Source organism: Palaemon carinicauda, chromosome 13 (genome assembly GCF_036898095.1).
Source record: "Palaemon carinicauda isolate YSFRI2023 chromosome 13, ASM3689809v2, whole genome shotgun sequence".
Classification (NCBI taxonomy): Eukaryota; Metazoa; Arthropoda; class Malacostraca; order Decapoda; family Palaemonidae; genus Palaemon; species Palaemon carinicauda.
The window spans coordinates 135,392,420-135,400,771 of record NC_090737.1 but is presented as its reverse complement, the minus strand read 5'-3'; positions in this window follow the sequence as shown (position 1 = coordinate 135,400,771).

The window sequence follows — 8,352 nt, the reverse complement described above, 5'->3', positions numbered from 1 at the left end:
AAGCCTCAAAAAACAAAAGACAAAAACTGAAAAAACAAAAACAAAAAAATAATAAAATGCTAAAAAAAATCTAAAAAAAAATACAAATTGGAAAAAAGAAAAAAAAAGTGGTGTTTTTGTGAAAAAGTAGTTTAAGTTCACTAATTTGAAAAAAAAATTCAGGATGTTTAGAATAACTGCCCACCTCAATGGATTTGTGGCTAAACCCCTCAGCTTGAATGGTGCTTGGACTAACTGAAAAGGGTGGCTCTGCAGAGGGAAGAAACCTGGCTGAGTTTAGTATGCTATGTACCTTGATGGGGTGTACAGGACCTTTGTCAAGTGTACAAATGGTCGGATATCTAGATCTATTCTTTCGGATACCAACCTTCGGGTGGTTCTGGGGGAATAATCTAGAAGACCGGCTCTGCAGAGGGATGAAGCTGGGATTCTTCTAGTATGCAGTCTTATCCTTATAGGTTGGCCCAAGATAGTTCAGCTGGGGAAGGAAGTTGCATCTCTAATGAGGTGCTCATCCAATGGCTGCTGATGGAGGATTGGGAGCAGAGACAGTTATGGTCCTGATGATGCTAGGCTAAATTGCTTGCCCTGGAGAAGCTTGACTTAATTGTCTGGCTTCATGCTGCTTGGATTAAAGGTTTGGCTTAATTGCCTGCCCTAGAGAAGCTTGACTTAATTGTCTGGCTTCATGCTGCTTGAATTAAAGGTTTGGCTTAATTGCCTGGCCTAAAGATGCTTGGCTTAATTGTCTGGCTTCATGCTTTTTGGATTGAAGGCTTGGCTTAATTGCCTGGTCTAGAGAAGCTTGGCTTAATTGTCTGGCTTCATGCTTTTTGGATTGAAGGCTTGGCTTAATTGCCTGGTCTAGAGAAGCTTGGCTTAATTGTCTGGCTTCATGCTTTTTGGATTGAAGGCTTGGCTTAATTGCCTGGTCTAGAGAAGCTTGGCTTAATTGTCTGGCTTCATGCTGCTTGGATTAAAGGCTTGGCTTAATTGCCTGGTCTAGAGAAGCTTGGCTTAATTGTCTGGCTTCATGCTTTTTGGATTGAAGGCTTGGCTTAATTGCCTGGTCTAGAGAAGCTTGGCTTAATTGTCTGGCTTCATGCTTTTTGGATTAAAGGCTTGGCTTAATTGCCTGGTCTAGAGAAGCTTGGCTTAATTGTCTGGCTTCATGCTTTTTGGATTAAAGGCTTGGCTTAATTGCCTGGTCTAGAGAAGCTTGGCTTAATTGTCTGGCTTCATGCTTTTTGGATTGAAGGCTTGGCTTAATTGCCTGGTCTAGAGAAGCTTGACTTAATTGTCTAGCTTCATGTTGCTTGGATTAAAGGCTTGGCTTAATTGCCTGGTCTAGAGAAGCTTGGCTTAATTGTCTGGCTTCATGCTTTTTGGATTGAAGGCTTGGCTTAATTGCCTGGTCTAGAGAAGCTTGGCTTAATTGTCTGGCTTCATGCTTTTTGGATTGAAGGCTTGGCTTAATTGCCTGGTCTAGAGAAGCTTGGCTTAATTGTCTGGCTTCATGCTTTTTGGATTAAAGGCTTGGCTTAATTGCCTGGTCTAGAGAAGCTTGGCTTAATTGTCAGGCTTCATGCTTTTTGGATTGAAGGCTTGGCTTAATTGCCTGGTCTAGAGAAGCTTGACTTAATTGTCTAGCTTCATGTTGCTTGGATTAAAGGCTTGGCTTAATTGCCTGGTCTAGAGAAGCTTGGCTTAATTGTCTGGCTTCATGCTTTTTGGATTGAAGGCTTGGCTTAATTGCCTGGTCTAGAGAAGCTTGGCTTAATTGTCTGGCTTCATGCTGCTTGGATTGAAGGTTTGGCTTAATTGCCTGGTCTAGAGAAGCTTGGCTTAATTGTCTGGCTTCATGCTGCTTGGATTGAAGGCTTGGCTTAATTGCCTGGTCTAGAGAAGCTTGGCTTAATTGTCTGGCTTCATGCTTTTTGGATTGAAGGCTTGGCTTAATTGCCTGGTCTAGAGAAGCTTGGCTTAATTGTCTGGCTTCATGCTTTTTGGATTGAAGGCTTGGCTTAATTGCCTGGTCTAGAGAAGCTTGGCTTAATTGTCTGGCTTCATGCTTTTTGGATTGAAGGCTTGGCTTAATTGCCTGGTCTAGAGAAGCTTGGCTTAATTGTCTGGCTTCATGCTTTTTGGATTGAAGGCTTGGCTTAATTGCCTGGTCTAGAGAAGCTTGGCTTAATTGTCTGGCTTCATGCTTTTTGGATTAAAGGCTTGGCTTAATTGCCTGGCCTAGAGAAGCTTGGCTTAATTGTCTGGCTTCATGCTACCTGGATTAAAGGCTTGGCTTAATTGCCTGGCCTAAAGAGGCTTAGCTTAATTGTCTGGCTTCATGCTTTTTGGATTAAAGGCGTGGCTTAATTGCCTGGTCTAGAGAAGCTTGGCTTAATTGTCAGGCTTCATGCTTTTTGGATTGAAGGCTTGGCTTAATTGCCTGGTCTAGAGAAGCTTGGCTTAATTGTCTGGCTTCATGCTACCTGGATTAAAGGCTTGGCTTAATTGCCTGGTCTAGAGAAGCTTGGCTTAATTGTCTGGCTTCATGCTGCTTGGATTGAAGGCGTGGCTTAATTGCCTGGTCTAGAGAAGCTTGGCTTAATTGTCTGGCTTCATGCTGCTTGGATTAAAGGCGTGGCTTAATTGCCTGGTCTAGAGAAGCTTGGCTTAATTGTCTGGCTTCATGCTTTTTGGATCGAAGGCTTGGCTTAATTGCCTGGTCTAGAGAAGCTTGGCTTAATTGTCTGGCTTCATGCTGCTTGGATTGAAGGCGTGGCTTAATTGCCTGGTCTAGAGAAGCTTGGCTTAATTATCTAGCTTCATGCTTTTTGGATTAGAGGCTTGGCTTAATTGCCTGGTCTAGAGAAGCTTGGCTTAATTATCTGGCTTCATGCTGCTTGGATTAAAGGCTTGGCTTAATTGCCTGGTCTAGAGAAGCTTGGCTTAATTGTCTAGCTTCATGCTGCTTGGATTAAAGGCTTGGCTTAATTGCCTGGTCTAGAGAAGCTTGGCTTAATTGTCTGGCTTCATGCTTTTTGGATTGAAGGCGTGGCTTAATTGCCTGGTCTAGAGAAGCTTGGCTTAATTGTCTGGCTTCATGCTGCTTGGATTGAAGGCGTGGCTTAATTGCCTGGTCTAGAGAAGCTTGGCTTAATTGTCTGGCTTCATGCTTTTTGGATTGAAGGCTTGGCTTAATTGCCTGGTCTAGAGAAGCTTGGCTTAATTGTCTGGCTTCATGATGCTTGGATTAAAGGCTTGGCTTAATTGCCTGGTCTAGAGAAGCTTGGCTTAATTGTCTGGCTTCATGCTTTTTGGATTGAAGGCTTGGCTTAATTGCCTGGTCTAGAGAAGCTTGGCTTAATTGTCTGGCTTCATGCTGCTTGGATTAAAGGCGTGGCTTAATTGCCTGGTCTAGAGAAGCTTGGCTTAATTGTCTGGCTTCATGCTTTTTGGATTGAAGGCGTGGCTTAATTGCCTGGTCTAGAGAAGCTTGGCTTGATTGTCTGGCTTCATGCTTTTTGGATTGAAGGCGTGGCTTGATTGCCTGGTCTAGAGAAGCTTGGCTTAATTGTCTGGCTTCATGCTGCTTGGATTGAAGGCTTGGCTTAATTGCCTGGTCTAGAGAAGCTTGGCTTAATTGTCTGGCTTCATGCTTTTTGGATTGAAGGCGTGGCTTAATTGCCTGGTCTAGAGAAGCTTGGCTTGATTGTCTGGCTTCATGCTTTTTGGATTGAAGGCGTGGCTTAATTGCCTGGTCTAGAGAAGCTTGGCTTAATTGTCTGGCTTCATGCTGCTTGGATTGAAGGCTTGGCTTAATTGCCTGGTCTAGAGAAGCTTGGCTTAATTGTCTGGTTTCATGCTGCTTGGATTGAAGGCTTGGCTTAATTGCCTGGTCTAGAGAAGCTTGGCTTAATTGTCTGGCTTCATGCTGCTTGGATTGAAGGCTTGGCTTAATTGCCTGGTCTAGAGAAGCTTGGCTTAATTGTCTGGTTTCATGCTGCTTGGATTAAAAGCGTGGCTTGATTGCCTGGTCTAGAGAAGCTTGGCTTAATTGTCTGGCTTCATGCTTTTTGGATTAAAGGCTTGGCTTAATTGCCTGGTCTAGAGAAGCTTGGCTTAATTGTCTGGCTTCATGCTGCTTGGATTAAAGGCGTGGCTCAATTGCTTGGTCTAGAGAAGCTTGGATTAATTGTCTGGCTTCATGCTGCTTGGATTGAAGGCGTGGCTCAATTGCTTGGTCTAGAGAAGCTTGGCTTAATTGTCTGGCTTCATGCTTTTTGGATTGAAGGCTTGGCTTAATTGCCTGGTCTAGAGAAGCTTGGCTTAATTGTCTGGCTTCATGCTTTTTGGATTGAAGGCTTGGCTTAATTGCCTGGTCTAGAGAAGCTTGGCTTAATTGTCTGGCTTCATGCTACTTGGATTAAAGGCTTGGCTTAATTGCCTGGTCTAGAGAAGCTTGGCTTAATTGTCTGGCTTCATGCTTTTTGGATCGAAGGCGTGGCTTAATTGCCTGGTCTAGAGAAGCTTGGCTTAATTGTCTGGCTTCATGCTGCTTGGATCGAAGGCGTGGCTTAATTGCCTGGTCTAGAGAAGCTTGGCTTAATTGTCTGGCTTCATGCTTTTTGGATTGAAGGCGTGGCTTAATTGCCTGGTCTAGAGAAGCTTGGCTTAATTGTCTGGCTTCATGCTTTTTGGATTGAAGGCTTGGCTTAATTGCCTGGTCTAGAGAAGCTTGGCTTAATTGTCTGGCTTCATGCTGCTTGGATTGAAGGCGTGGCTTAATTGCCTGGTCTAGAGAAGCTTGGCTTAATTGTCTGGCTTCATGCTGCTTGGATTGAAGGCGTGGCTTAATTGCCTGGTCTAGAGAAGCTTGGCTTAATTGTCTGGCTTCATGCTTTTTGGATTGAAGGCGTGGCTTAATTGCCTGGTCTAGAGAAGCTTGGCTTAATTGTCTGGCTTCATGCTTTTTGGATTGAAGGCTTGGCTTAATTGCCTGGTCTAGAGAAGCTTGACTTAATTGTCTGGCTTCATGCTTTTTGGATTGAAGGCTTGGCTTAATTGCCTGGTCTAGAGAAGCTTGACTTAATTGTCTGGCTTCATGCTGCTTGGATCGAAGGCGTGGCTTAATTGCCTGGTCTAGAGAAGTTTGGCTTAATTGTCTGGCTTCATGCTTTTTGGATTGAAGGCTTGGCTTAATTGCCTGGTCTAGAGAAGCTTGGCTTAATTGTCTGGCTTCATGCTTTTTGGATTGAAGGCTTGGCTTAATTGCCTGGTCTAGAGAAGCTTGTCTTAATTGTCTGGCTTCATGCTGCTTGGATCGAAGGCGTGGCTTAATTGCCTGGTCTAGAGAAGCTTGGCTTAATTGTCTGGCTTCATGCTTTTTGGATCGAAGGCTTGGCTTAATTGCCTGGTCTAGAGAAGCTTGGCTTAATTGTCTGGCTTCATGCTGCTTGGATCGAAGGCGTGGCTTAATTGCCTGGTCTAGAGAAGCTTGGCTTAATTGTCTGGCTTCATGCTTTTTGGATCGAAGGCTTGGCTTAATTGCCTGGTCTAGAGAAGCTTGGCTTAATTGTCTGGCTTCATGCTTTTTGGATCGAAGGCTTGGCTTAATTGCCTGGTCTAGAGAAGCTTGGCTTAATTGTCTGGCTTCATGCTGCTTGGATCGAAGGCGTGGCTTAATTGCCTGGTCTAGAGAAGCTTGGCTTAATTGTCTGGCTTCATGCTTTTTGGATCGAAGGCTTGGCTTAATTGCCTGGTCTAGAGAAGCTTGGCTTAATTGTCTGGCTTCATGCTTTTTGGATCGAAGGCGTGGCTTAATTGCCTGGTCTAGAGAAGCTTGGCTTAATTGTCAGGCTTCATGCTTTTTGGATCGAAGGCGTGGCTTAATTGCCTGGTCTAGAGAAGCTTGGCTTAATTGTCTGGCTTCATGCTTTTTGGATCGAAGGCTTGGCTTAATTGCCTGGTCTAGAGAAGCTTGGCTTAATTGTCTGGCTTCATGCTTTTTGGATTGAAGGCTTGGCTTAATTGCCTGGTCTAGAGAAGCTTGGCTTAATTGTCTGGCTTCATGCTTTTTGGATTGAAGGCTTGGCTTAATTGCCTGGTCTAGAGAAGCTTGTCTTAATTGTCTGGCTTCATGCTGCTTGGATCGAAGGCGTGGCTTAATTGCCTGGTCTAGAGAAGCTTGGCTTAATTGTCTGGCTTCATGCTGCTTGGATCGAAGGCGTGGCTTAATTGCCTGGTCTAGAGAAGCTTGGCTTAATTGTCTGGCTTCATGCTGCTTGGATCGAAGGCGTGGCTTAATTGCCTGGTCTAGAGAAGCTTGGCTTAATTGTCTGGCTTCATGCTGCTTGGATCGAAGGCGTGGCTTAATTGCCTGGTCTAGAGAAGCTTGGCTTAATTGTCTGGCTTCATGCTGCTTGGATCGAAGGCTTGGCTTAATTGCCTGGTCTAGAGAAGCTTGGCTTAATTGTCTGGCTTCATGCTTTTTGGATCGAAGGCTTGGCTTAATTGCCTGGTCTAGAGAAGCTTGGCTTAATTGTCTGGCTTCATGCTTTTTGGATCGAAGGCTTGGCTTAATTGCCTGGTCTAGAGAAGCTTGGCTTAATTGTCTGGCTTCATGCTGCTTGGATCGAAGGCGTGGCTTAATTGCCTGGTCTAGAGAAGCTTGGCTTAATTGTCAGGCTTCATGCTTTTTGGATTGAAGGCGTGGCTTAATTGCCTGGTCTAGAGAAGCTTGGCTTAATTGTCTGGCTTCATGCTTTTTGGATTGAAGGCTTGGCTTAATTGCCTGGTCTAGAGAAGCTTGGCTTAATTGTCTGGCTTCATGCTGCTTGGATTGAAGGCTTGGCTTAATTGCCTGGTCTAGAGAAGCTTGGCTTAATTGTCTGGCTTCATGCTGCTTGGATTGAAGGCTTGGCTTAATTGCCTGGTCTAGAGAAGCTTGGCTTAATTGTCTGGCTTCATGCTGCTTGGATTAAATGAGGTAGTGGTGAGGAGGGTCGTGGGAACCTTGCTGGCTTCTATCTTTCTCAATAGTGGAAGTTGGCAGAACCCGCCTGATGAGGCCTTTGGTAAGGTCGAAACCCTTATATGATGTGTTTTAATTCAAAATACTATATATATATATATATATATATATATATATATATATATATATATATATATATATATATATCTATGTAAATATCTACCACAATGGTATTTAATACCGATTTGTACCTCTGGGAGTGTATATCCACTGGAAATTTATTCATTATAAATGCTCCTGGGTGAACAAGGAATCGAACCTATACCCTGAGCCGAAATAATGCCTGCAGGGACGGCTTTACCAATCGTAAAGTCGTTCCTGCAGGCATTGGTTTGGCTCAGGGCATAGGTTCGAATCCTTACTCGACCAGAAGCATTTATCATAAATGAATTTCCTTAGGATATACACTCCCAGGGGTAGAATTCGGTATTGAATACCATTATGGTTGATTATTATCATTATTACTATTAGCTAAGCTGCAACCCTTAGAATATTTTGTATATTTGTAATAAAATCATTAGAATAATCTTATCTTTTCTCTTTCAACAGGAAAAGCGAACTGTCACAGCTTCAGACTCCTGACATTGGGTGGTGAGTACAGGACAAGTAATATTTTGTAGTGTTTTGTAATAACTCTTATCTGAAGACCTTTAATTGAACACTTTCTTTTTATTCTTCTTAGTGTAGGTAGTAGTAGAATAGAGAGAGAGAGAGAGAGAGAGAGAGAGAGAGAGAGAGAGAGAGAGAGAGAGAGAGAGAGAGAGAGAGAGAAGTACCATTTGCAAGAAGCAGATAAGGTTTGAAGTAAATACAAGATGGTTTAATTTGTTAAAAAGGCATATGCCACTTCAAACAGACTTATTGCTCCTTATTATAAGGACCATTATAGCTCGGAGATTGAAACATATTACACTCGTCTTTTCATGTTTTTTTTTTTTGGCATCATAGATATCACATCAAGCAATCTACTGAAGCTTTGATTCTCTCTCTCTCTCTCTCTCTCTCTCTCTCTCTCTCTCTCTCTCTCTCTCTCTCTCTCTCTCTCTCTCTCTCTCTCTCTCTCTTACCCCCAAGGTATACAGTATTCTTGTTGACATATGCTGTTATGAATATGTATTACTTACGCGAGTGGTTTCCTTATATCCTTTCCTCACTGGGCTATTTTTCCCTGTTGGAGCCCTTGGTCATAATTATAGCCTCTTGCTTTTCCAACTAGGGTTGTAGCTTAGCTAGTAATAATAATAATAATAATAATAATAATAATAATAATAATAATAATGTCCCAATTTACAAGTTGCTTACAAACACTACTTATGAAG